Here is a 25928-nt window from a genome sequence, read left to right on the forward strand (position 1 = left end):
CTGTCCAATTGGGCAGTACTGGCTTTTTTTCAGGTTGCGGGCACCCCATTCTTAGGGAGCATCCAGCCCTTGTCATATCTACCTGGGTCCTGACTTTATCCCCCTGCAGAAGCCCTTTCCTGCAAAGCTTCTTTTCAGCGTCGCTTCCTTCCTCTCTCATTCCAGAGGTTCCAGGCAGCATTCTGAAAGGGCGACCAGTAAAGACATCTTCGCAGGCCAGCAGTGGGGTTTTTACCCACACCCTCTGAAGCAGGAAGCAATTAAACAGAAGTGCAGAGGACCAGAGCTGTGTTCTACCTCCCACTGGCTCCTGGCTGTCCCCTGCCAAGCTCTATCCCCTTCAACCTCCGGCCTTGGAAAAGGGTCTATAGTTCTCGGGTTTCTAACAGGGAAAACCTAGTCATATGCTGGCCCTTTCCACTGCACTGTTTCAGATTAGCAGCAGAATCTCTGAGTACTAGCAGCTTGTCTGAAAATTATAACACGCATCAAACCTTAATTCTGCCCTTTGCAATGATAACCCATTCCCTATCATTGTGGTCTCAGTGGAAAGAAAGAGTCCTCCTGCCTTCAGTACAGAATCTTTGTGGACTTGAAGTTCAAGATTGTGCCTCTACTTGTGCCAGTAAGACAGACCGACCCCAACTCTCACGGCAGGACAAGGACGGAGCGGGGTGCAGTGGGGAGGAGACAATTTCACACAGTGGACTCTGGCCCTGGGGGACCAATGAGGGTGCTCTGACTTAGAACAGAGAATGACCTTCTGGGATCTGAGCACTTGTTGATCTGGGTCTTCCAGTATCTGGCCGGTTCAGGGAGAAGGAGTGCAGCATCTCAACGCCCAGATCTAGAGATTCTGTCCAGAGCAGATTGATCTGGGTAGGCAGGGGAGCTGCATATGAGGCATCTGCTCCCAGAGCCCATCTCTGGGGAGGGGAGGAAGAATAAATGAGAATTCTCATCCAAGATGCCTCCCCAAGGGCACAGGTGGTCCCAGGCTGAGGCAGATCCCTGCTAACAGCAGGCCTCTCTGATCTCTTTTTTAGGGCCTGGCTGTCTCAGGTCACAGCATCTGCTCTGCAGCACTGGGAAGAGAAGTCTGCTGTCTCTTTGTTCTGGAATTCATAAAAGTGAGAAAAAGGATCTCACCGAATGAGGCCCTTGCCATGGCGAGGGATCATTTCATGGAACAGGAGCTGTGTGTGCATGTGAGCTGAGACTGTGGACAGTAGAGGAGATGGGCAGAGGGAGATGAAGAGGGAAGAAGGCCCATGTAAGAATGACCTGGAAGGTCAAGGAGAGAGGTCCCCAAGGGGGACATTCAGGGGATGCTGAAGAAATTTGAGGTTTCAGGGAACTCTCTTGGGAGGCTGGCCGCTACGGCTGCCCTACAGCGCGACCTCAGCTTTCCCCTCACTCCTCCTTCTTAGCTTCTTCCCCAAGCCCAGGAGCAGTGTTGGACCCAGGGCTCCAGAGCACACTCTCCAGAGCGGATTGACGGAGGGCTGGCAGAGCAGTGACGGGTCTGACTGCTGCCCTGTGCAGAGCAGAGATCCCATCCAAGTACATGCAGCAAGTTGAGCCGGCGTCCTAACCAGAACCCAATAGTCATTTACTGAGCACCTACTATGTGCCAGGCTCTGCACTGGGCAGTGGACGTTCCAGAAGAAGAAAACAGAGACAACTGAGTGGAATAAATAAAGATATGAAATGAGGCAAGATAGGTGACTTCAGATTTAAAGGGATCCCAAGGGCAAAGGAAGAGAAATAAAAAAAGGATCAAACAGAATCTCAAGCCTCAGCACGTAGTGGTGAAATTTCAGAACTTTAAAAAGAAAAGAAAGCTAAAAGTAGATCCTCACTGCAAGACTGGAAATAAGAAGGTGGTGGAGCAGCGCCGTCAAGATCTATGAGAAAAAGGTGTTGAACTTGGGACCTGATCTGTGTTCTATCAGTCAAGCTCGAAGACAAGATAAAGTCCGTTTTGGACACGTGAAGACTCAGAGTTTACTTCCCTCCCATCAATATAAAAATAACTAGAGGTGGTATTCCAGCGAAACAAAGAAGTCGGAGGAAGAAGACAACAGAAAGCAAGACAGAGCAGCAGCCCAATGGGAGGGAATGAGGGGTGGCTGTCAACGTGGGGGCCCGGGAGATTCCAGGCAGCAGTCAAGTGGTGATGACAGGATTCCATTCCCTTTTCTGTGGTCAAATCATACGATGTAGTTCTGTGGCTGAATAACATTTCCACCTTATAATCACCCTAGAGTCAGAATGCGGAGGTAACCTCAGTTATTTAACAGAACATGAATCTTCTAAATCTTAACATAAAGGTAGCACACAGACGATTATACTAAATAGTATAACACTATGTGCTATGTAATATATATGCATTGTATTATATATAATACTATAGACTAAAAATAAATAATATCAAACATAGTGTGATCAAACTAATACAAATTGGAAAGAGAAGAACACGTGCTCATCTCCCCAGCTTCCACAGGGGGGAGTTCCTAAATAAATACATACATTAAGAAAGAGGGACTGAGGGACTTCCCTGGCGGTCCAGTGGTTAAGACTCTGTGCTTCCACTGCACAGGGCGAGGGTTCGATCCCTGGACGGGGAACTAAGATCCCATGTGCCGTGTAGAGCAGCCAAAAAAATTAATAAATAAAATAAAATATCTTAAAAAAAAAGAAGGACTGACGCATATTATAGGACATAATAAGCGGCCACAAAATCAGCTAAATCAGAAACTGCTCATCAGGGGTTAACTTTGGATGGTGAACCTAGTGGGTAGAGGTGTGGGAAAGAAGGGAGGCTTTTTAGAATACTATGCAGCCGTCAAAAATAACGGAGTAGATCTATTTATTTTGACCTGGAAAACTCTCCATTATATAGCCTAGGTTAACAAAGCAAGTTTTTAGAACAGTATTGAAAACATAATATTTAACTGTGTTCAACTAAACACCCAAACCAACAAGATGCAGTCCCTGTCCTCAAGGAACCCGTCTGCAGCCCCTCTCTGTGGCCTCTGCCCTACACCAAGCAGCCTGCTTCTGGATCGTCTCCCTCGCTCAGATTATTGCAAGATGCAGATCTCTTTCTGTCCTAGGGAAGAGCTGTTTTCTGTGTGTTTCAAGTCACGAATGCATGTTCTTGACTGCAAGTCATCAGTCCAAAGACTGGCCTGGATGAAGCTACCCAGGAGAGGAAAGCTTCACACACAAGTAACCGGTGGGGGGAAAGCCAAGGGGGGAAGGAAAATCTGAAAGTTACAGATGCCGAGGCTAAAAGGCACCTCACAGAGCTCTGGTCCACCTCCCTCACTCACAGATAAACATACGTGGGGCCTGATGGAAGGTCGCTCCTTTGAATTAGCGCCTAGAAGAGGGAGAGCTGGGCTTGCTACGAGCCAGAGGCAGGAAGGGAGCCTGTGAGATGCTGGAGTGGAGGTCTGATGCCAGGGCCCCGCAGAGAAGCCCACCGAGAGGTGGCAGGGGTGTGTAGGGCTGGGGTCCACTTCAGGAGCTGCTCAGGGAGCAGATGGCTTGGACTGGATCATCCTTCCTTAGTGTCCACGGAAGCTGGGAAGAAGCAGCTTCACTGTGGGCAGGAGGGAGCACACTGCGGAGGGGCTGGGAGCGGAGCTGAGGTTTTCTGAGCATCCACCAGGTGCCAGACTCACGTGAGGTACCATCCGGCAGTTACAGCCTTTCACCCTCACACAAGCCCTGTGAGGTAAACGTGATTATCCCAGTTACATCAAGACAGTGACGGTTAGAAAACTTAAGTCATGTCACTTGCCCCAAATCCCACAGCCAGCAAATGGCAGACCTAGAATCTGAGTCTGGGCTGGTCTGTTCCAAAGTCCCTGCTCAAGGAATCAGAGGGTGTCGATAAATATATGGTAACCAATCGATGAGAGAAGTGTCTTTCCCAAACCGGGATACAGCTAATCCTTTTTCCTTCCAGAATCCTGCGTATGGACTCAGCCCCTCGACCCAATCCAAGAATATCCAAGCACATCTGCTGGTTCTGGGGGACTAGGGTTTACTGGCCCAACAGGACCCTGAAAATGCCCACCTCGGAGGGGAACAGGATTGGGGCTCGACTTCTCCCAGCTCTGAGCCCTGACGTTGCCTCCGAGGACACGGAGCCTGCTGTGTCGGGCGTGGAGGGAGGTGGGCTGGGACGGACCACGAGCACAGTGGGGAGGAGAGAAGCCGGAAGCCTGGATCCTTGGTCTCTGGTGCTCAGCTCTGTCCCTGCTCTCCGCCAACCCCAAGGGCACCCTCATCGCTCTCGCCCCCCCTCAGATGCTGTCCCTACTCCCCCCACATCTCCCTAGGCACCTCCACCCCCATTGAGCATTGACTTAAGGGGGGAGGCAGGCAGGCCCAGGAGAGTATGTATGTCAGTTAGGGGTTGTCGTTGACACGTGGAGATCATTAACAAGGCTTATTTTTAAATTGTAATTGCAAAATGTAAATGCTCCCCAAACTGATGTGTAATTGCTACCCACTCCACCCCAGCCTTTCCCCTCTGGTGCCAGCTTTGCAAGGAGAGAATTAGAAAATAAAAAGGGGGTGGATTATGTAAGCAAAATGATTTTAAAAAAAGAGAGCGAGAGAGCTAAGAATTTAAGTGAGACAGCTGGCGGCTCCCTGATTGCCACACTTCCAGCTTAGCTGCAAAAATTGTGCTTGTCGATTGTACCCACCCAAGCAACAGTGTCAACTGTACTGAGTCCCCAGAACAGACCAGACTGGCACTCCCTTGGCAAGTGGTGTGGCAAATGGCTCAGTGGTCTGTGTGTGTGTGTGTGTGTGTGTGTGTGTGTGTGTGAGTGTGTTGGGGAGTGGGGGGGAAGATCAGGGTGATGTTTGAGGTTGCCTCCATCCCGTCCATAGAAGTCTTCCATTCTATGGAAAGACACGACCCACAGCAGGACTTAGCAGTCCGTCAACCCACGTCCATCCTTCCCCAGATTCTACGTATTCTCCTCCACGTAGGGAGGGCCGGCGGAACCTCCATTCTCCCAGGCATCTAGACTCCAGCATCCGCAGCATCAGCCTGGAGAGAAACAGGACTCTGCCTATTGAACTACCTCTGGAGTAGGTACTTCGGCAGGAGGAAGCTCTTGCCAGGCCCAGAGAAATAACTGGACTTGGGCAACAACACCCATCCACGCTGGTTCACCAGGAATCTCTAACCCTTAACCTCCTTTTTCTCTTTTACCGTCCGCCCCATCTCCGCCAAGCCCTCACCACAGCCACTGTCTGCAGTGAATTCCTTTTCACGTCACTGGGTGCACAGGCTCTGAAGATTGTTGAAAAGACTGTCCCCCCAGTGGGCATCACTCAACCCACACTTGGGGGGAAGCCCTGGCCCCTGGGATATGCCCTCTTCTCTGGCTTTCACCTCTAGGAGCCCCAGCGTGCTCCCCACCCCGTAACACACCTAAAACAGAGCTCCCCAAACAGCCAGAGGGCACAGGAAGCAGATGGCCCGGTCTGGCGAGATCTGCCACTATCAGACAGGCGGTCCTCTTCAATATCCCTGGCTTTTCTAACTACCTGCCTCTCTCCCTCTCCTTCTCTCGAGAGAAACCAGCTTTTGTGAGGAATTTGGCAATGCTTACTGTCCCCCCAAAACGAAGACCGGGGAGCTAGAAGGTCATGGTGGCCCTAAGACATCAGGGAAACTTACAAAATCCCAGGCAGGGTCCTTTGGAGCTGGGGCCCCATCTCACCATAACAGATCCAGCCCTTATCATGGTATACTGGAGAGAAAAAAGGCTTGTTTTTGGATAACTGGATTTCTAATCCCTGCCTATACTGATACTTAGGTCTGTGAGATCATGAAGTTACTTAAGGGGATTTAAAAAACCCTATCTGATAAGAGGATTAAGTGAGATTCTCTATTCAAAATGCTTTATAGGCTCTAAGGAACTATTTCTCATAGCTCATCACACACACTTGGGATACAGTTTCCTCCGTGTTCATGAAAAACACTTGGGGTACAGATTCTCGGTCTAAACCCGGACTCACAAATCAGGATCTCTGGTGTGAGGTCCAGGAACTGAGTTTTTCACAAACACCCCCGGTGATAACACTCGCTCCAGAGGGTTGTACAAGTGTTACCCTCGTACACGCAAGCAGCAGCCCGTCCATCTGTAGCAACAGCAGTTTATCGTTCATGGAATACTTAGAAGAAAAGAGAGGTATACAGGGACGAGGCATAGCCCTCACCCCATCCTCCAGGAGCCGAGCAGAAACAATACAGTGCTGTGGTTTCTGAGGTCGTGTGTGTGCTGTCAGCTAATGCTATGGGCTGGTTCTTGAGGTCTTCGGAAGAAAAGATCATCTGCCTGGAGGGTTTAACTTTGTGTTAAAGGACGGAGAAACGTTTCTTACTGTTCGGGCGATCCCGGTGGCCTCTGGGAGGGCCCTCAGGGGACTCACTCCCCTCTTCTCACTTCCAGCTGGGCCAGCAATTCTTCCTTGTTGGCTGGAGCCAGTGCACCTGGGAGAAAGGGCAGAGCAGCGCTCAGGAGGGGAGGCTCGAGGCGCAGGGAGCGAGGGCACGCGCTCTGTGCCCCACTTCTCCCAGGCTGGCGGTAAAGGATACTCCTTGTGCTCTACAGGACTCCTACCACGCCCCTCTCCTCACTGGCTGCTCAGACCCACCGGAACTGTGTTAGAGCCCAACCCTTGTCTCGGCGGGAAGTGCCCTGTGGTCGCCGTCTGGTCTCCTGGCACCAGGCACACAGGCAGCTCCCTCTCCCGCAAGGGCGGGCAGGTCCCTGAGTGATCCTGGGTCCCGGGAAGCCACAGCTGGCTTCTTGCTTTAAAGTGCAGGGAACTCAGAGAAAGGGCAGCAGTTACCACCTGCTCAGGTGTGTGGGTGAGTTTCAGATGCTTTCCCAGGGGTGAGGGAGGCTTCGGCTGGGAGTCCGGACGCTGATGGGGTGCGGGGAGGGAGGAACAGTCAGGAGGGTGGTGGACCCAAAGCCGTGAAAAACAGCCTTGGCCTAAAGGGGGCTTCAGCTGCAGGACTTAACTATTTACTTTTAGATTAAAGGAGATTCATTTTGTTTCTCAATATTTGAAATGGACCAAGGTAACCAGAAGTGAGGTTGGTGGTCAGCGCCGGCATAAGGCCTGGCCTGACACTTCCCAAACATGTCAATTTCTCCTTCTGGATCGAGTTGCTAATTTGACTCCAATGAGGCTGTGCTTGGGGCCAGGATGATGGGGTCGTGGGATGGGGGTGGAGGGGGGCTGCTGATACCTGGGTTGCGTTTTCAGGGCTGCCTCAGGGAGCACCTCCAGCCCAGAGCCCCAGCCCTACAACCAGAGGTAAATGCATCTTCAACGTTCACAATTCCTTCCTAGTTAACACATCTTAGTCTCCCTGTAAAAACAACTCGCACCTCAGTAAAGAATGTAATTAGTGGCACGGCAACAGGAGGAGCTAAACAGTGGCCAGGCTGGGAGCTGCAGTGGGAAATGGAAATTCAGACATTTGCTCGAACAAGACTTTCCCGCTTCCCAGGCGCACACACCTGCACTGCTAGGAGGTGAAGGTGGCAGAGACATGGCATCCAGGATCCTGAGGGGTGTACGAATTCCTGGCCACAGGGCAGAGGAAGTGGGGGAGCCCGGAGATGGGATGAGCTGAGAGGGGCTCCAAGAGCAGGCAGGGCAGTTCATGAATTTCCATGAACAAAATCTCTCTAGGTTGAAACAAAACCCCCTTCGCCACCCTGGGCCCAGGTTCCTCCCAAGAGGAGATGACGGATATGAGACACATTCAAAGCGGCAGGAGGCTCAGGCCCCCCTGGCCACTGCCCGGAGAGGATGCTGTGAGCACAAGGTACTCCCGCAACAGCCTGTTCCCTCTCCACTGGCCTTGCCTGTGACTTCTGTGAGTACCTCCCAGTACTCTGCCCGCCCCAGGCAGCAAACCTGGGGGACGAGTCCGCACCCTCCCTCCCCGAGCCCACCTCACTCCCTCCCCATCACTTCCCCACTTCCCACGCTTTCCAGTCCAGTCCAGACGGAAGGTGGTCTTCCGCCTTTCCGCTCCCTGGGACACACCTAGAGAGGGCCCTCATCCCTGGTGACGCCAGCCAAGCCACCCCAGCTTGTTAGCCGCCCCCGGACTGAGCTTCCCAGTCACCCGGCTTCACCCTGCATCCACCCAGGGCCTCCTGCGTGCCAGACAGTGCCCGGGATGGGTGCACGGCTGTGTCACCCCCTACTGCAGAATTTTCAGGGACTCCCTCCTTACAGGCACCTACGGGTGTTCAGTCTGACCTGGCACTGCCCTAACTGCCTTCAGGGCACAGCTTCTACCCTTTACCCATAGGCTCTCTTCCTTCCATCCAGACGCAACCCCAGACCGGCCCCATAACCTCCCACTGCTCTCACTGCCACAATTCTACATTTCTACGAGGCAAGACCCTCACCATTCTTCAGGGTTCAACCTGAACATTCTGGCTTTTGCCTCTACAGCCAGATGTAATTTTACCTCCTCTGTGTTTCCAAGTAGCACGCTGTCTGTCAACCTGTGAAAGCTCTCGCCACGTTCTGTCTCATGCTATGGTTATCTTACACGTCTCTCGTCTCTTTCCAAACTGGAGGTTCCTCTTGGGCAGAGTCCCTGTCTTCTATCTGCATCATTTTTTAGTTTACAAAGTACTTTCATACGTAATATCTTCTTTAACTCTTAAAACAATCTTTAGAGGGCGATGTTTCAATATAATAACTTAATTTTTATTACCTTTACAAAATAATATAGGCTTATTGCACAAAATAAAGAAGAGGGAGAAATTTTTTTTTTTTTTTGGGTCACGTGGTGTGGCTTGCTGGCTCTTAGTTCCCTGATGAGGGATTGAACCCGGGCCCCGGCAGTGAAAGCACCGAGTCCTAACCACTGGACCGCCAGGGAATTCCCAGAAATTTTCAAGTTAGTTGTGATCCTACCATACAAAGATAACCATAGATAATATGCAGAGTAAAACTCTTCTTTCTTCAAAACAGTATCTTTCTGTTTGCTCCGGAAGCAGCCTTTTATATTTAGCAACATACCATAAATACCTTTGCATATAAGGGAAATATACACTATAATCTCAGTGACTATGTGGCATTCCATTTACGGACGTCCTACAGTTACAAATGTCTATTATTTGTTGTTTAGATGATTTCCAGTTTTTGCTGTTATAAACAAATAATGCCCATTCTTGTAGCTGAACGTTGCTCCAGACTTGATCATTGTTTTAGGATAAGTTTCTAGACGTGGCGTCGCCAAATCCAAAGGTCTATTCCTTTTAAAGAATTTTAACCGAGTACTTGCAGAAGGTCACACCGTTTCACGTCGCATCTGCAGTTTATGAGAGATGGCTTTTTCCCTGCCAGGGAGTTGACCCCATTTTATCGAGGTTGATAACAAGGCTTAGGAAAGTCAAGCACCGGGCTTGCCTAAGAAAACAGCCAGCGAGCAGCACGTCTTCTGACTCCAGACATTTCGCCCTTCCAACGTCCCCACTTCTTCTTATAGTTCTTACAATCCAAAGGGAGAGGCTGCAGTCTAAGTGCTAAGTAAATGCTGGGCTTCCCGAAGGATGAGGCAGAGGTGGTGTGCCCTCCGTTGTGGGGTGGGCCACTCCTGGGGCCTCTGCCGAGCCTCGTGTCCCGGGTGTCTGAGACTTATTTTGGCAGATGGCAGCTCTGTTCTTGGGTAGCTTTTTACTCTTCCCTCCTTTGGGCAGATGCAAATCGCTTCAATTTAGACTCCATGTATGAAGAACCTACCATGTGCTGGGGCCTGGGCATGCAAAGATGAAACACACACACACACACAAGCTCTCCCTGCCTTTGAGGTGCTCACGGTCTAATGATAGGGACATAACGGTACCCTGTCACGTGTGACAACGCTGCTTCAGCTGTTGGCCCTACCACCCCTCCTCTGCCAAAGCCCACGGTGCCAGGGGCGGGGGGCCTGCTGTGTCCTGCAGCCCCTCCTTCTACCTGTGTCCTTTCTCGAGCTGAGGGGGCCGGAGCTCCCTCCCCATGACCTGCTGCAGTGCCTGCTGTTCTGTCTGTCTTTCTGCTCCAGCTGTGCCTCTGCCCCCTGCCCTCACCCTTAGACGGCACTGAGGAGTGCAGCCCCTAAGAGGGAAATCACACCCGTTTAGAGGAGAGAAGCCGACCCCCCCCCCCACCCCACTCAGAGACCAATAAATACGCAGTTAAGAGAGGAAGGATGGTCCCGGCAATGCCAGCGTGCCCTGCGCAGGGCACCGCTGCAGGACTGCAATCTGCATACATTTCCCCTTTCCCAGAACTGACAACTGCCTGGTTCCCACCAGCCTGGAGAAAGCTCCAAGGCAGAAATATAGCCTGTAATCTCTTTCTGTCAAGGCCAGCTATTCCTCTGAGCATAACGAAGGCAACTCACAGGACAGAAGGCCCTGGGGAGAATGAAAGACAGTCTGGGCTGGGGGACAAGGAGACTGCCCACGGTCATGGCCACCTTCCCCCACGCTCGCCCGCCTTGCCCCGAGGAGGGTCCTGAGTGCGCCTTTTTAGATCTTGCCAGAGAAAACCCAGCCCCCTCTGTTTTGTGGCCATACAGAGTCTGGCAGGCAGCCTGTGACACCGCTGCCCTAATCTTGAGGCGGGGCTGGGGTCCAATTAACAAGCAGCTGGACAGGCAGGGAGGCAGACAGAGAGACAGGGAGAGAGATGGATGGGAAGACATGGGCCCTGTGTGACCGATGGCCCAGATGCTTCAGGGACAAAGGAGGAAGCAGGACCTTCATCTTGAAGATAAAGTCCCTCTGTCCCCACAAGATCCCCAAGAAATGGAATGTTCTCACCTCTGCTCTTTAGCTCTGATCAGGCCCTTCCCTGCCTCCTCAAGGTCATTTTACTGGGGCACCCTCTGACCCCTGACGGGTGGGCAGGCTTCCCTAGAGAACACCTCTGCCTGTTTAGCCAACCTGACTTACACTTTGCAGATGAATAGGACAGCACTGAGGAATGAGCTTCCGGAATCTCTGGCCAGAGGCCCAAACCAAAGGCCTTCCCCCTGTCCACTTTGGGGGAGTTGCCCCACCCTGCTTTCCATCCCAGGAGCAAAAAACACCAAAGTCTTTGTCCTCATTGGCCACAGAGCCTTGAAAGAGTTCATCCTCACTCTGGAGACCCTCCCAGGCCCTATTCTTGCATAAGTGCAGCCACGGATGTGTGGTTTGCCTCCCAGGACCCTCAGGCATTTCCCCAAGGATAGAGTCTCTTCCCACCTCCCTGCTGGGGTGGCTGGTTCCAGCTCTGCCACAGGTTTGCTCCGAGATGTTGCACAAAACCCTTCACCTCTGAATTCTGGTCCATTGCCATCATCATCAATCTTCGTCATTGCTGTCTGTAAAGCAAGAGGCCGGACCTGACAATGTGACCCTGTTCTCTGACTGTTCTTGATCAGCTAATTGAACTCAATTGTCCCAGCAAAAGCCTCAGATTTCACCAGAGCAATGAGACCCATCTCAAAGAGACCAGATTCCAACCCTCTAGGAAGAGAGGGACTCCTTGGAGGCTAAAATAGTTTACAGGCTTGTTTATACTGTTTCTCCCCTGCTCAAAAGTCTGTAATGACTTGCCAAGGCCTACGGAGACAAAATCCAAATTTCTTAGCCTCCTTTTTTGTCCTTCGTAATCAGCTTCAACCTAACTCTCTTACTGAATCCCCTGGTCTTTCAAACCTGAGCCTTTTCTCCAGCCGCGCTAGGCTGCCCTGTCTCACAACGCAGCCCACGCCATATCTGGGTCCTCTGCCCCCCTTGCTCAGGCCATCATGCCCCCCGGTGGGCCTTGTGCCCACGCTTCCTCTCTGCTACCCAGGTCCTAGCCAACCCTCAAGTCCTACCTTTCTCTGAGCTTCTGCGGTGGAATGAAGTCAAACCCTTGCTCCCCCATCCTAGGATTGGCCCTGAATCTTACTCAGTTCTGTGAACTTCTGCCTCCCGTGTTAGTCTAGATCTCCTCAAGGGCATCATAAGTGTGTGAGGACAAGACGGGTGTCTTCAATTTCTCTTATGCCTCCACATACACCGAGGTTAGTTGTGTACCCATGTAGATCATCGACAGGATCAGTCTTGTCACATGAAGGCAACCACTACTGGAAAATACTAAACCGGATCAGTGCTTGACCAGTTCAGCTAGACTTTGCCTATTTAGTCATTATCACTCATTGGCAAAGGCATTACCATTCTCTATACTTCAGCGTGTCTCTGAATTGAAAGATTTGACCAAACCATGGGTTATTTCACATGCCTCTTACACTAATATTAATAAGTGAATGTGGAAGACATAGTACAGGGGGAAAAACTTTGAAGTCAGACAACCCTGGATTCAAATCTTAGATCCCCTCTTCCTAGCTGTGTGACCACCCAACTCACAGGGTGTTTATAGGGATTTAGTGGTATTACATGAGACATATGATGTGCTCAGGGGATAATAAAGGACTCAGCACTGACACAGACAAAGCCTGTAATAAATGGTGACTATCATTGTTAAGACAATGACAGTAAGAATAGTTTGTTTAGATCTTGTTTGGCAAAATCATACTCATCCTTCAAGATTCAGCTCTGTAAAGTTTTCTCTCAATACTGCCCTACCCCACACAAGGCAAGTCATTCCCTCCTTTCTGCTCCCCTGATAACTGGGAACATATCTCTTATAATAGGGGTCCCCTACCCCCAGGGCCTCGGACCGATACCGGTCCGCAGCCTGTTAGGAACCAAGCCACACAGCAGGAGGTGAGCGGCGGGCCAGCGAGCAAAGCTTCATCTGCCGCTGCCCATCACTCCCCATTGCTCCCCATAGCTCCCTTTCTCTCCCCGTCGCTCCTCCTCACTCCCCGTCGCTCCTCCTCACTCCCCGTCGCTCCCCCTCACTCCCCGTCGCTCCCCATTGCTCCCCATCGCTCCCCCTCGCTCCCCATCGCTCCCCCTCGCTCCCCATGGCTCCCCATGGCTCCCCATCGCTCCCCATGGCTCTCCATGGCTCCCCATCGCTCCCCATGGCTCCCCGTCGCTCCCCGTCGCTCCCCATCACTCCCCGTCACTCCCCGTCGCTCCCCATGGCTCCCCGTCACTCCCCATCGCTCCCCCTTGCTCCCCGTCGCTCCCCGTCGCTCCCCATGGCTCCTCGTCGCTCCCCGTCGCTCCCCATCGCTCCCCATGGCTCCCCGTCGCTCCTCATCGCTCCCCATCACTCCCCGTCGCTCCCCGTCGCTCCCCATCGCTCCCCATCACTCCCCACTGCTCCCATTACTGCCTGAACCATTCCCCCTGCACCCCAGTCCATGGAAAAATTGTCTTCCACGAAACCAGTCCCTGGTGACAAAAAGGCTGGGGACTGCTATCTTATAAGATGAAGTCCAAGGTTCTTAGCCATGAACTTCAGGCTGTATCTCACTAAATTACTATTATGTGTCCCTATAGGTGTCCCTCCCACTCAGCTCTGAGCTTCCTGAGCAAGGAGATCCTCACCTTTATGCTTCCAGCTGTGGCCGAGCATCAGGCTCCACGTGCGTTTATTAAATGAGAGAAATGAACAGATGAGCAGGAAGGCCAGGAGCAGTCAGGAGACCCGGGCAGAATCTGACAGGACACACGTTAAAGCCTGGTCATAGGGAATCCATCATGGAAAGCAAGTGCCCCTTGAAATTCAACCAAGACCAGCCCCCAATTTAAAGCTGCTTAACTTTTCCAGCTGGATTAGCTTCCTTGGGGAAGCCATCAGCCCCGTCAGAAGCCCTTTGAACATCTCTGCCAAGCCCTGCCTGTCCACCCTTCCTTCCCCTCAGCTGGGCTCAGTCCTTCTCCGGCTGCGCCCCACCATTCCTCCCCCGGCGGTCAGACTCTCCAGCTTCGAAGCCCCTGCTCCCTCACCCGACCGGGCTGCTGCAAGACCCTGGGTTCTAGGACAGCCTTCCCAATCCAGAAGCAGGAGGTCAGTGCATCATGATACAAGCTAATCATTCTTTTTTGCCCCCAGGCAGAGTGAGCTACATGTTCCTCCTTTCCGTCTCCTCTGCCACGCCTCAGCTCAGCAACAGCCTCCTAATCAGTCTCCCTGAGCCCCACCCCATCCTCCACTCGGCTGCCACGGGATGTTTCTAGCAGCTCAGAGCATCCTATGCACAATTCTCTTAGCACTTATCCTGCGAAACTGTGATTATCTCTTTGCCTTCCCCACTAGATCAGATCATCCTAAACTGACTGTGTTTAGAGCTTAATGTGCATTTTATACATATTAGGTGTTCAATAAATATTGGTTGAAGAAAGGAGTAAATAAATGTATCCTTTCAGCAGAGGAGATGTGGAATGTATAGCGCACAACATGCTAATGTCTCTTACAAAGAATTATATTGCCTGGTTTTTTATTTATCCTTGCCACAGCCTTATAAAGGAGGTGTTATTAGTCCTACTCCTTCTTCTTCTTCCTCTTTTTTTTTTTTTTTTTAATACTTTTTGGCCACACCGTGCAGCATTCGGGATCTTAGTTCCCCGACCAGGGATTGAACCCAAGCCTGCTGCCATGGAAGCGTGAAGTCCCAACCACTGGACCACCAGGGAAGTCCCTAGTCCTACTTTTAAAAGGGGGAACTGAGGTTAGAAAAGCGAGTTGCCCAAAGTCACAAAGCTGGTTAAGGCGTGAAGTGAAAGGGCAGAGTTCAAGGGCGTCCTCCTCCGCTCCCCTGCCCACCTGCTTCCCAGCCAGGGAGGGGATACGAAGAGGCTGAGCTGCGTCTGCTCTGCCTCACTTGGGAAATAAACAAGAAGAATTCTTCTTCTCATCATTTGGTGAGTCGGTGACATTTCGTTTGACAAAGAATCGAGGAAAAGTCTCTCCTGGGACCAGTTTTGGGACTAGGCTGTGATAATATTGCTTTATTGAAAAAGGATGCTAGGAACTGAGCTCAGGATGGCCTTTTACATGGAGTAATTTATGCAGGAAATGAGAAACAATTTTTTTAAAGAAACATACGTTGATCTACACATGGTCACAAAGACAGAAGTGATGACAACACACACACACACACACACACACACACACACACACACACACACACACACACCCCCACCCACCCAGAGACACTGTTACAGACAAGCAAAGGCATAAATTCCAGGTCTCGGTCACGACCATGGCCACACACCTCGGAAAACACCAAAAGATTGCTAGTGTGGTCAGTTCAGAGCCCTGTGTACATGCCCACTTGCAAAACAGCCTGATGGCTGTGACTTCCCCTCATGTCTTCCAGGGAAATTGCGATGTTCCCCCACACGTGTAAATTTCAGTCATTAAGGAACGCACAGGAAGCATGACATTGAAGAGATTAATCTCTCCGTGCCTCCCTGCCCTTCTCAGGGCCCTGTTCCCTCCCGCAGTGATCACACTGCGTCTGGAGAGGCTGCCAACCGGGTGACCTGCACCCCAGGCACAAGTCCCCACTCCGGATTCACACCTAGTACTGGAATCAACGTACACATTTTACAGATGGAATAATCAAAACTGAGACTTCAAGTGTCTTGGTCAAGGTCACAAAAAGAATCGATATTCATTTAGATTACATGAAATTCAAATCTTCCCTTGGACATTACTTCCTATTAAAAGGGGAAAAAATGTACAACATACCTTGGAAAGGCTAAGTTTGCTCTGGAAAATATTTGTTTCTATTCCCTAGTTTGGACTTGTTAAGTATAATAATAAGTGTGATTTCAAAGCTTCTGCTGCCTTTTTGCACGGCTTAGGGTGGAGGCCAAGGGCAGATGTTCTTTCATTTAGGAAAAGGATTTAAGGTCTTCTGGCTATTAAAGAGGAGGCCAGGCCTACTCTGGGAGGGGAAAGAGGAAAGAAAAGGGAACTCAGCTGTTATCCACTCATTCAACAAATGTTTATTGGGTGTCTGCTATGTGCCAGGAACTGTTCACAATTGTTAACAAAAAAGATAAAAATCTCAGCATTCAATGGGTTTACATTCTGGTCTGGGTGGAGATGGGAGCAGTGGACACACAATAACAAGATAGTAAGGAAAATATACAGGGTCAGATAATAAGGCCAAAGGAGAAAAGGTAAATGAAAGGGAGCAGAGTGTGAGGACTTGAAAGTTCCCCCGCTAACTTCCTGGCGAATCTAGGCCAGAGTCTTACGAAGACGGAGGAGCATAAAACTCAGAGCAGAAGGGAGAAGACAGAAGGTGCTGGTTGGGAGAACAGGTGAAATGGTGGCAGGCCAGTCTGTGTAGGAGAAAACAGACAGCGAGAAATTCCTTCTGCGGGGATAGGAGAGGGATTTGAAGACCTTACCTCCTTATCTCCTGTGTCAAGTGTAACGTGTTCTGCTCCCTGTCCTAGAGCCACACCCCCCTCTGGCATCTCCTGGGGCTGGGACCAGTGGCACTTGCCGTGGCCACAGAGTTTTAGGGGGCACCCCAAACATCAGGAATGGGGATGAAAACAGGACCTGTAACTGTGCCCAGACTAGACGGACCAGAATTCAATGAGAAAGGAAGAATCAGTAATACTGATCCTCCCAGCGTTTAAAGTGTTGATGTTTTGTTTATCATGCATTTTTGTCATTAATTTTCATGTCTAAAAAATATTGCATTAAAATATTATTTCTCTTCATTGCTGAGTTTTGGGGCGCCCCCTTAAATGTCACGCCTGGGGTGAGGGGGCCTGGCGGGCCTAGCCACCACAGTAGTAAAAATGTACCCACGCAGCAGCTTTGTTATGGGAAAGAAAGAGAAGGGGCCGCACCCACAGGGGGAGAGCTGGGCAGGGAGGGCCAAGGAGGCCACACGCCCAGGATGGAGGGAGGAAGCGGGGGGCAGTTGCTCCCTGGCAGGACCCTGCAGAAGACAAGAGCAGGAGAACCGAAACAGCCTTCCTCTCCGGGACTCCTGGGAAGCTGGACCTTCTGCAACATGGGAGGAGATCTCCAGTTGTTCTTTAGGGATATTCACAGGAAAGGTGGGCTTGGGGACACATGGATGGTGGCAGATGGCTAACTGCTCCCTCTTCCAGCTCGGCAGCCAAGGGTCCACCGTGATAATTAAATCGAGAAGCCACCGGAGTCCATCCATCGGGAGTTCTGGGGGGCCCTGCCGGGATGAGACCCTGACCAGTAGCCCAGCGCAGTCGGAAGGGGAGGGGAGGGCGGTCTCTAATTGCCTTTGCTCCCTGGGAAAGGAGAGGGTAGCACCTTGTCACAGTGTCTGCCCAAGAGATTATGAGCCCCCTGAGGATGGGGTGGGGGCGCATGTCCAGAACAAAAAGGAAGGTTCTACAGGAGGCGGCCAGTGTCCGGGCACATCAGCATTCCAGCTCCACAGACCTGCCTCAAAGGGAGGCGCCGGGCCCCAGCCGGTCTGCTTTCTTCACTGCTCCCTGCTTCTCTCCAGTGCCCTCCAAGCCCTGGGACCTTAGATGACCATAAATAAGTCAGGGATTTGAGACCTCTCACGATATGGCCCCTACCGAACATTCCAGGCCTATGTCTCATAACTCTCCTTCACGACCTCTAGGTCAGGGGCTGGCAAATGATACCCAAGTCAAATCCCAAGGCTGCCTGTTTTTGTAAATAAAGTTTTATTGGCGCACGGCCCCACCCTTCCTTCACTATGGCCTATGTTGTGACTGCTTTCCACAACAGCGGCAGAGCTGAGTAGCTGCAACACAACACAATACCTGAAATATGTACCGTCTAAAACATTCCATTGAAAGTTTGCTGAGCTGGTCTAGGTTGCAGGTAAGCTGTGTGCATCCTCTCCTGCACAGTCACTCCTCACTCCCTCCGCTAGGCCTGCCGCTGGTTCTGCTCTCCAGGACCGACATGCTCCATTTCCCTTCTCTAGTAGCTGAAATACGGCTCATCCTTCAAGGGCTCAGGTGCAACGTTATTCACCCCGGGATGTCCTCTGAATTCCTGCAAAGAATGGCGCACACTTCTGTACAGCCATGGCCCATTGTTAGGGTGACCACATAAGGTACCACCCAAACCCGAACAGTTTTGAGAGGGGAGGAGATTAATAATTACACAGACACTGCAGGCTTCAGCTGAGACCATCCCAGGCAAACCAGGCCATCCGCTGGCTCTACCCTTGGTGCTTAGTTCCTTCTGCCTCCTATGGGTATGTTCACGTACCCGGCTCCCACAATAGGCAGGATGCTCCAGGGCAAGGGCAGTGTGGGCTTTGACCCTCAGAGTATCCTTATGTATAGGCTAAGATCAATTAATGTTCATTGAAATAAAAGAAGGAAGGGCTCTGTCCTAAACAAAAGCAGTTTCTGTAGCAGCAGCAGCTGGAATAACCGAGACAGAGGAGCCATTAGCCAAGTGGGGAGGAGGTGCTTGAAGCTCCTGGAGGCTGCTTCCCCTCCTGACACCTCTCAGGGAGGCTTGCAATGGTCAGAGTGGTCACAGCTGCTTGAGTCTCTGCAAGTTAGGAAAGGAGAGGCCCCACTTCAAGGGTGATCGTTTATTTTGGCAGGTTCTGAGCTGAGGCTGAATACTGCATGATCAGAAATTAGATCTACATCTCCCTGCATAAAGCTCCAGCACATTCTACAGACTTCAGCTCACCAAAGTGGGAGACAGGAAACAAAGAGCAAGGGAATAAGAGGACCCATTTAACATATAGATGCTCGCCATCTGTTCTCCACTAAACAGCCGGGAGACCTCTTTGAAGTGAAATTTCCATTCTGCCCCCTCCCCCTCTTCTCCCTGGTTTCAAACAGTTGTTGGCTTCCCATTCCTCTTGAGACCAAGACCAAAATCATTACCTTGGCCTAGAAGGTCAGGGTGGTCTGGCCCTGCCCAGCTCTCCTGCTTCATCTAGTTGGCTCTTGGCCTTCCAGCCACCCAGGCACTGGTCCCTCAAAGAGGACATGCTTCTTCCCACCACAGGGCCTTTGCACAGCCATCCCATCCTCCTGGAAGATGCTCTTTCCTCACCCACCTTTGACTAGTAAGTCTGCTTCACTTTCACATGTCAGCCAGAGCCACTTCCTCAGGGGAGCTACACTGACCACTCAGACCAGGGAGGCCTCCTTTGTATATTGCATTTCAGGATTCAATTTGAGCGCTCAACTTGGTTTATAATTATATATTCATTTGTGATGATTTGGGTAAGGCCTGTTGTCTCCACTAAGCTATAAGCTCCGTGTGGGCAGGGACCCAGGTTTGCTCGGCTCACCTTGAATCCCTGGCACAGCAGCACTTGCGGGTATTGGTTGAATGATCGTCCTCACCGGCCTGAGTCAACCATCAGGAAGGTGACCTCTGGCCATCGCTCAATGTCGTAAATTAAAGTGGTTGGAAATAAGAGCTGGGGGTTAAATTCCTCTCTCTTCTCATTCTCCACTTGCAGCTCTTCCTCCTTTTCCTCACAAAGCTGTCTTTAGGGACCTATTATACAGAGGGCCACAAAATAGTTTACCCAGGGCTAGACACTGGCTGTGAGCTCATAGGTCAAGACGGGCAAGAGAGGTGGACAGACCCTAACAGGGCAGATCGGCAGCCAGTAAGAGGGCTGAGCCAGTACCAAGCAGAAGGAGGGAATGAGGGTCTCCTAGCAGGTCTTATTTCCTCCACAGCATCTTAGGCTCAGAGAACCCAGAGGAGTCTTTTCCACTGCTCAGGTCTCCTCCTTCCTCCCTCCCTCCCTTCACCAGGATCCTTTGTGTGTGTGTGGGCATGTCAACCTCCCTGAGGGTAGGGACTGTGCCTCGAATGGCTTTGGATCCCCCAGAGCTCCTGGTTCAAGGTCCAGCACATGACGCGTATTTGTGGGTGTCTGTTCTGATGTGGAGGGTGTGCAATGCGGGCTGCCTGCCTGGGTGGAGGGCCAGAGAACAGCTTTAAGGCCTGGTGTGGGGTAGTGCCAGGGAGGCCACGGGGCACTGTGGGTCCAGGTGTGCAGAAAGGGCCAGGCAAACGCTCAGGTCTTCACAGCCCAGCCCACCACTGGAATGAGAGGCTGCCGCTCGCTCCCTGGGCTGGCTCGTCTGAAGAGCAGAGCGGCTCACCGTGCCCTCTCAGGCTGGAGAAAGACGCGTCCACACCACCGTTCACTCACCCACCCACCACAGCAGCCTTGCGGCAGCCTGGCAACTGCACCCTGGGGTGGGGTCCAGCCCCACCAAGGAGAAAACAAAGCAGCTGCCGCTGAGCTGGCACCGAGCCCGCTCCTGAGAAGAGAGGCATCTCTGCGCTGGGCCAATAAATAATAGAAAGTGCAAGTGGCCCAGGGTAGTGACGGAGCCGCTGGGCCTCAGGCAGGCTGGGCGAGCGGCCCCCAGGTCGGGAGCACAGGGATTAAGAAGGCATCAATTTTAATGTAGGGAGAGGGGTTTTCTTTCTGCTTCACAAACAGCAAAGTGAATGTTTGAGCATCCTTGCAGGGGGTTAATGAGGACTCTGACTAGTTATTCGGATTTCTCCACACTGCCGCAATCCATCCTCCTAGGGAGGACGGGAGGGAGGCGGTGGGACGGGAGCGCTGCAGAGAGCCGCTCGATGAGAAGACAGAACCTCTGATCTCTGAGCAGGTTGCAGCCCAAGGAAAACTGCAGCCCACTCACACCCTCTCCCCTCCACCTCCACACACTGTGGTAGAACAGAGGGCTGGACGGGACTCTGAGATGACCCGTCCAGCCCCTTGGTCAGAGGGCCGACCAGAGGGGCGTGACTCTGGCCACACGGAGGATCCGTGAGAGCGCGCGCCCAGGCCAGAGCCCCACGGCCTGGGGCTTTCTCCCTGCACCAGAATCCCCTCCCCGCCTTCCCCTGCCCAGCCAAACTGAATATTTTGCTTTTCCCTCCAGGGAGGCTGCTCCTCAGGGATAAGCCACTGTCCATCCGTCCGTTCCATCCGAGGCCCTCAGCTGGGGCTGTCCGCTGGGCTGGGGGACCGAGGGGCAACCTCATCAGGAAACCTCTGCTTTCTGGTCCAGGCTGGTTCCCAGCGCAGGGATGGAAGGTGAGGCTTTCTGTGACGGAGCCTCTCCGCATCACTGACTCCTCTGTCCCAGCTGCCCGGCCTCCTGCAACAACCTGCCCCCTCTCCCTGCTGACTGCAGGTCACTAATGGACCTGGCCACTTGGCCCCAGACATGCAGGGCACAAAAGAGGGGCAAAGGCCTGCAGAGACGCAGCATGTGCTCAGGAAGAGACATCGCCGGGCCATCTGGACGCCAGCTCTGTGCCTTTCCCGCTATTACAACGCAGATGGACTTCTGAGCCAGGATCCCCACTCCCCTCCCACCCCCAGGTCCCAGCCCATCTGCTGCAGCCCAGGACCCAGAGCTAGACCCACCCCCAGATCCATAAGGAAGTGATGTCACAGTGGGCACTGCCCCTCTGTTTTCCCGAGATCATCCGAAGTCCTCCAAACCCCTGTCTCTGGAGGTTCCCGAGGAGCTGCCTCTCACATCAACCCCAAATTCTCAAAGTGTACGTTGAGGCCCTCAGCTCTCCCCAATGCGACTGTTTATTCTCCCCAAGGACAGGGACTGTTGTCTTGGCCCCAGGCACCTGTGGCTGTGCGCCCTGGGCTCTGTCTCCCAGTTCATTCTGAATACCAACAGCGGCATGCGGGATCTTAGTTCCCCAACAAGGGATCAAACCCGTGCCCGCTGCAATGGAAGCGCGGAGTCCTAACCACTGCACCGCCGATGTTTACTGAAGGTTCCGGTGTGCCAGCCGTGGCGCCCAGCTTTACGCACGTGATCTAGTTGACCCTTGCCGACCATGTGAGGTGATGGCCCTGTGCACTGCGCAGCAGAACTCTCTGCAGTGAGGTGTCCTCTGTTTGCAGCATCCAGGGCTGTAGACACCACATGGCTAGTAAGCTCTTGGATTGTGGCTGGTGCGACTGAGTAACTGAATTTGTAATTTAATTTAATTTTAATTTTAATAGACACATGTGTCTGGTGGCTACCAAACAAGACAGCACAGACTCCAGGGTCAAGCAGCACACTCCGTACCACACGGCTGGTAGGGGCATGGCCAGGACTCAGCGGGTGTGTCTGCTTTTCCCGTGCTGCCTTTGAGGCGTTATCAAGTGCGTGAAGAAACTCAGGCAGAGAAGGTAAAGAAATGGTGTGTAACCGTGGACAGCTCGTGCTGCATCCCAGCACCAGGTACAAAGGTGAGTAAGACCCAGTCTCTGCCCTCAAGGGGCTATAGTGCCGATGAAAGACAAATACATTCTACTTGGGACAGCGGGACTGAGGTGCAAAACTGAAGGAGGTAGGATGTTGTCCAGATACCCCACGGCACCCCCTCCCCAAACTCGGCCACGCCCAACTATGAGCACCGCTGTCTCCACTCTGCCCACTCTCCCCCCACGTTTGCTCCTCATTCTGGATGAATGGCATCATTTTCACTGCAGACCCTCAAGAAGGAAACCTGGAGACGCCCTCAGCTTCTCTTTTTCCTTCCTCCCCTTTCTCTCACCTCCTTTCCATCACATGCTACTATTTCATCCTAAATGTACTTTAAATACCTTCCCCTTCCCAGCCCCACTGTCTAAGCTCCCCGCTGCCCTCACGCTGCTGCTTCTTCCCTCTCTCACATCACCCTGTGCTCCAGCCGCACGGCGTCAACAGGCATTTCCAGGAGCTCAAGACGCTTTCCCAGGCCCCAGTGCTCTTTTTTCTTTTTCAAATGTCCGTCAGCAAAGGAATGGATAAAGAAGATGCGGTACATATGTACAATGGAATATTACTCAGTCATAAAAAGGAACAAAATTGGGTCATTTGTAGAGATGTGGATGGACCGAGAGACTATCATACAGAGCGAAGTAAGTCAGAAAGAGAAAAACAAATATTGTATATTAACACATATATTTGGAATCTGAAAAAATTGGTATAGATGATCTTATTTACAAAGCAGAAATAGAGACAGATGTAGAGAACAGACATATGGCCACCCCTGTGCTTTTGCATCTGCTGTCCTCTTTTCCTGGGATGCCCTTGCCGGCCTCATCTGCTTGGACAGCTATGAGCCCAAAGAGCCTTCTCCGGGCTTTCTCCCGTTGCAGGCTTTATCTGAGCATCATTCCTCTCTGGCGAATGGTGACTTCCACTTCTGTGCTCCTGTGACCCTGAGCTCTCCTCTTTTATGCCGCTTACCACCTTGGGTTACAAATACCGGCATTTCCCATGGCATTCTCTGAGATCGGAGACGGTGGCTTTGTCATCTCTGTGTTCAGAGGGCCTGCAGTGTGCAGCACGTGACAGGAGGTAGACAGGACGGGTGCGGGTGTGTCTACCCGAAGCACCTTCTGCCCCTGCCTTCCCCACCTCCCACGCTCCGTCTTTCTGCATTAGGAGTCTCGCAGGAAGGTGCCGAGAGGAACATTCCCGATTCACGTCACAGCCTGCTCTCCATAGGCACGGCAGGGTGACTCGCCGTGGAGCCTGGCACTCAGCATGAACTCCCACAGCTTTGAAGAATCTCAAATACAGCCCGCTTCAGCTCCAACCAAAACGGGCTTGCGTCTGCCACCTGCAAACAGCCTTTCTCACATCTCTCCCTTTGCCTCCGGCCTCCCCACCCTGGCCGCCTCACCTTCCCAGTTCCCTCCACAAGGCGCTGCACTAACAGAAATACCAGGCACTGCGCACAGGAAACCTCAGTTTTATTCACGACAACTTACCGCCCTGTGCAGTGCACCCATCCAGGGACCAGCGTCATCAGAGTGACATCTTGCCTGTACAGAGCACGTCACCATTTACAAAGCAGTCCCTTCCACATCTTCTCACTTCATCCTCACAACTCTCCTGAGTGAGGAGGAAAGTTAGACCCTGTTCTCCCATTTTACAGATGAAGAAATAGAAGCTCAGAGAAAGGAAGAGCTGGATCCTAGATTCAAAGGCAGATCTTTTGATTCTAAGTTCAGTGTTCAGTTTACTGGGAGGATGGTGACGTCACCATCCTGATTACAGAGGAAGAATAGGTTTAGAGGAGGTGCTGGTGAGTTTATTTGAGGGTGTATTGTGCTCAACGTTTTGACGGGACACCAGGGTAGACGAGAAAGCTTGGAACAAATGTCTGGGTCTGTAGTCTACTCCAGTCCACCATATGGTCTAGCCACAGAAAGCCATCTGCCGTTCTCCAGACACCATCTTGCTTCCTTACCTTTGTGTCTTCCTAAGGAATTTATGGCCTCTTCACCTCTGACTTCTGATACACTCCCCAGCCTGCCGTGACCACATCAATGCTACTTCCTGCAGGAAGCTTTCCTGGATCTTCTCAGACAGAAATGGTCCCTCTTCCCTTTGGGCTCTCACAACACTCTGTATAAACCAGCATCGTCATCTTCGTCTCATCCTGTCTAGGGCTATGGTAGTTTGTGTGTCTGCTTCCTCCATCATGTCTAAAGCAGGGACAATTCTTGTTCACCTCTGTACTTGGAACTATGCCTTGGACATAAGAGGTGATCAGAAAATTTTGGTTGGGTTGAATTTCATTGCTAATTATGTTGGTTTTTTTGCGGTACACGGGCCTCTCACTGTTGTGGCCTCTCCCGTCGTGGAGCACAGGCTCCAGACGCGCAGGCTCAGCGGCCATGGCTCACGGGCCCAGCCGCTCCGCGGCATGTGGGATCTTCCCGGACCGGGGCACGAACCCGCGTCCCCTGCATCGGCAGGTGGACTCTCAACCACTGCGCCACCAGGGAAGCCCAGCTAATTATGTTTTTAAGAGAGGAGGCTTTGACCTATGTCTTTCTAACGGTGAATGTGAAATGTAATGGACATCACATCTTTTGTCCGCATTTCCAAATCTGAGCTCCGTGATGACTTAAAAGCACATGTGCAGAATATGAAAGGAGGGGCTTATAAACAAGAAGCAATACACAAGAGTAGCCTGAACCCATCAGCAGTGGGCTGGGAAGGCCACAGACCAGAATGAAGTGGAGTCTGGAAACCTCCTCCCCCCCACCTACCCACCCTGCCACATACTCTCCCTCTCCTCTCTCTTAAAAAGCAATACTTGAAGCAAAACAGAGACAGAAATAAGGGACGGAGGCAGCTACAGCCCGGGTCAGACGTAGGAGGTTACAGATGACAGAAGGAAAGTAAAGGATTTAACTCCCACTTTGCTTTGTTTTCTTCAAGGACAGCAACCGTCAAACTAGAAAAATGATTTATAAAGGTTTCAAGTTTGCGATAGGTGAGGAGATGGTAAACGAGCCTCTTATAGCTTTAAATAAAACCAAGGCTGCGGACACCAGCAAATCACATCTTAGAGTACAGAAAGAACTTCAAGATAGGATTGGAGAGCCACTGCTAGCTGTTTGTGAACTGATGAAAAGAAACAGTTTTCAGAGATGGAAACATGCAAAAGTTGTATTTTCGTAAAGTGGTAAATATCAGATTCTGGGAGCTACATGATAGTAGGTTTGATATTAATTGCTAACAAAAATTCTAAATTGGATTATTTATGAAAGAAAGAAGCGGTGACCAAAAACCAGAATAGCTTCACTGAAAAACAGTCATGTCAAACTAACTGCACTTAAAAACACATAGAATTCCTAGGTTGGTAGATAAAGAAAATTCTGAGAAGTATCTTGATTTCAGCAAGATATGCAACATCTTCCATGATATCCTTCAGCATATTGTCAACTATATTTCAGTTAAGGAGAGTAAGCTGGATGGGAAGAGTGGTAGGTGAGCTTTTAGCTGGATTGGGATTGTCCCCAATCAGTATTGACTAGCTGATTTCAGTGTGGAGGGAGGTCTTTCACATTGAAATAAATAGCTTGGGCTGTTGAGCATTGTTACCAACCATTTGCATAACATTATAGAAGGTGTGCTATCATTCCACTCACTGAAGGGATA

General features: G+C 51.5%; 1 protein-coding gene across 3 annotated transcripts in view; it reads right to left on the minus strand.

The window, feature by feature from the left end:
* The window catches only part of PKNOX2 (PBX/knotted 1 homeobox 2), a 254297-nt gene that overhangs the window by 87103 nt on the left and 141266 nt on the right, over positions 1–25928 (minus strand). For 2 of the 3 annotated variants that reach the window (XM_073808011.1, XM_033861842.2), the window contains exon 3: positions 6424–6532. The exons of the other annotated variant lie outside the window; for it this stretch is intronic. The gene's annotated coding sequence lies outside the window, so the exon portion shown is untranslated. The remainder of the gene's footprint in view (positions 1–6423; positions 6533–25928) is intronic. 3 annotated transcript variants of the gene reach the window in all.

This window comes from Tursiops truncatus, chromosome 8 (genome assembly GCF_011762595.2).
Source record: "Tursiops truncatus isolate mTurTru1 chromosome 8, mTurTru1.mat.Y, whole genome shotgun sequence".
Taxonomy (NCBI): domain Eukaryota; kingdom Metazoa; phylum Chordata; class Mammalia; order Artiodactyla; family Delphinidae; genus Tursiops; species Tursiops truncatus.